This window comes from Silene latifolia, chromosome 10 (genome assembly GCF_048544455.1).
Source record: "Silene latifolia isolate original U9 population chromosome 10, ASM4854445v1, whole genome shotgun sequence".
Taxonomy (NCBI): Eukaryota; Viridiplantae; Streptophyta; class Magnoliopsida; order Caryophyllales; family Caryophyllaceae; genus Silene; species Silene latifolia.
The window spans coordinates 87,818,768-87,821,885 of record NC_133535.1 but is presented as its reverse complement, the minus strand read 5'-3'; the positions used below and the strand labels follow the sequence as shown (position 1 = coordinate 87,821,885).

General features: G+C 46.4%; 1 non-coding gene across 1 annotated transcript; it reads right to left on the bottom strand.

The window, feature by feature from the left end:
* Window positions 1-315: 315 nt before the first annotated feature.
* Window positions 316-422, bottom strand: LOC141609830 (small nucleolar RNA R71). The gene has a single exon (XR_012527738.1). It is a non-coding gene; the product is annotated as a small nucleolar RNA R71 (small nucleolar RNA).
* Window positions 423-3,118: the final 2,696 nt, after the last annotated feature.

Here is a 3,118-nt window from a genome sequence, read left to right as displayed (position 1 = left end):
TCGAACTACCTGGGGAGGCGAGAAAATTCGAGCCAAAGCCTTCCTATATTAACCTGGTTGAGAGAAACGGTAATGGGAGTCGCAAATGAAGATGCAGCCAAGCACATGGAGATTTTTATTGATTATTGCTGCTCTATACCCCCGCCGGCCGGTGTGACCCAAGATCAGATCAAGGAGACCGTGTTCATTTTCTCCCTTCGTGATGCTGCAAGGGAGTGGTATAGAGATCTGGACCGAGCCGCTCATGGGATCACCGACTGGAATTCCTTAGCCCTGGCATTCTACAAAAAGTACTTCTCTGCCTCGAAGATGAATGCCATTAGAGCTCAGATCACGAGCTTTAAACAAGGGCCTGATGAGAACTTTCATGAAGCATGGGTCCGTTTCAAGAAACTGGTGTGAACCATACCGCACCATGGGTTCGAAAAATCTAGTCTTTGCAACCAGTTCTATAATGGGCTGTATGACGATCAGAGGGCTATTTTGGATGCTGCAGCCAATGGCCGATTTGCTGAGAACATGGGAGAGACTAAGGGGTGGAAGATCATCGATGATTTGGCCACTCATAAGGCTGAATATGGGAATTCGAGAGGAAACCAGAGGAGAGCTGCTGAATCTTCCTCTGTTCTTCGCACTAGAAGCTCTCACCGCAAGGTTTGACAAATATGAATTGGGAGGAGCTTCTAAAGGTGGGATGTACCACGTTAACGCTGTTTTTTGAGACGGTCCTTTCGTGCCTCGTAGAAGATGTGGAGCCGAGGGGCATGTCTCGAGAGAGAATTGTTCTGTTCCCTTTGAGTCTTGTCCGCCTTTCAACACTATAGCGAGACAAACACGTACTATGAGCCGAATGTCCACCCCAACTTAAGGTGGAGTAGCAGATTGTCCGAATCCGACTCAACCTCCACAAAAGAAAGCAGCAGCAAGTTTATGTGCCCCCTCATTATAAGCAACAACAATACCAAAAACCTCCCTATATGTGCCGCAAAGGCAACAATCCCAATTCCGATTTTTCTTGAGTTTAAGAACTTGCTCTTTGAAGGAGTCCCAAGCTAGAGAGGCCGGGATGAAGCTACTAGAGAGCCAAATTTCTCAATAGGCTAGTAAGAGTACCACTCGAGCTCCCGGACACTTACCGACTCAAACCGACCGAGTAAAGAGACCCCGAATGCCATTACTTTGAGGAGTGGGTCTACCCTGGAGGGGCCTGCTATGGTCGAGGATGCCCCTGAAAAGAATGAGGCGGAACCGAGTCAAAAGAAAGCTTTAACGAAAAATAACAAGAACAAGGCGTCTACAGGGGTATATATCGATCGATCGATATACTACCCGATCGATCGATCGATATGCGGGTTAAGGTGTGCTTCGAATCGTACACCTCGCCGATCGACCGAGCAAGGTGGTCGATCGATCGAGACCCCCTGCGATATTGAGAAATTTCGTCCTTCAATGCCCGATAATTTAAGAGACCATTTGTTCCGGGGTTCGACAACTTCGAAAGTGTTGGGGCAAGACCCGAGTGCTGATGGGCCCGTCTCGATTCTGAAGTTCGACCCAATGTCGGTCAATGGCTCACATTTGAGACGGTCTGAGGAGGGTTCAAGCTTCAATAAGGAGAAGGTGGTGGACTTTCAGCCTAAGTCCACGGATGCCGGCATGCGAGACTTAGAGGAGAGGGCTAAGGTACTTCTCTCAGCCTCGTATCCAGAGAGACTAGTGCCGACAAAGGAACAGGTATCTTTCAATAAATTTGAAAAGGTTATTCGTAGTTTGAATGTACAAGTTTCTTTCCTTGAGTTGGTCAATCAAGTGCCTGCCTATACTAAGTTCATGAAACAACTCTTGTCTAAAAAAAAGTCACTTGAAAATGTGCATACTGTCGCATTAACCAAAGAGTCATGCTCTTATTTGTCTCACACTGCACCCCATAAGCTAGAGGACCCGGGTAGCTTTTCTGTTGCTTGCAATATAGGTACCTTCTCTATTGAGAAGGCATTATGTGACTTAGGAGCTAGTATAAGCGTCATGCCTTTGAGTCTAGCTAGGAAGCTCAAATTGACTAGGTTCGCAGTGACAGATATGACAGTACAGATGGCTGACCGATCTGCAGTCCAGCCAATAGGAGTCTTAGAGGACATCCCTGTCCAAATAGGGAAGTTTTTCTTCCCCGTCGACTTCGTTGTACTTGACATGCCTGAGGATGCCCATATCCCCATTATTTTGGGTAGGCCATTTCTGCACACTGCTGATGCAGTCATAGATGTCGGTCTAGGAACCTTGACTTTTAAAGTGGGCAAGCATTTTATTGTTTTTGCCAAGCCGTCTAAGAAAAAGGACCCCATGTGGCCTGTGACTTGTAACACGGTTTCTGACAAGAAATCGTACTTTGTGCTTTCTGATTTACCCATCTCTATTCCTGTTGTAACCCCTCCGCCCCAGATTGGGAGCAAATTGGAGGAAGATTTGTCTATTTCTGATATTGCAGGAGCCGGTTTGGGGAAGGTAGAGCTGCAAGTCACTCTAGCTGCGAAGAAGCCAATAATTTCACGAGGAGGTCTTGGTTGCCTTAGCTATGCCACTGATGAGGAAGTTGATGACGAACCGGTCAAGGCACGGAAGTCCGACTTGGACTTTGATGAGCAAGAAGAGGTCATCGACTGGGGAGATGATGAAAGTGTTGATCCGTTGAGCCATACGGACGTGGAAGCTAAGAAGGGTGCAGTTGATAAGATAAGCACCGTTGAGGCTACCTCTAGTAGCCAGAAGCCGATGAAGTGGGCCATTCCGTGGCCGTTCTTGATCAACTACTAGTTGATCACATGTTTTCCAAAACTTTTTATTTGCTTTTGTTAGACACTTTTTATTGCTTTTGTGTGCGCGAAACTTCGCATTTTATTTTGCTTGCTTAGGATTTTATGCGTTTTAGACTTTATTTTGGGTTTTGCGCAATTTTGGGCGCGTATTATTGTGCACTTGCAGGTTTTTAGACCTCTTTAGCTCAAGTAGTTGAGCAAATACGAAGAAATAAGAAGTTACAATAGTATCTTCAGTCGATCGACTGGGCTATGTAGTCGATCGACCAGTCTGCAGTTTCCAGGAGCTACTGTTCCTTTCACCT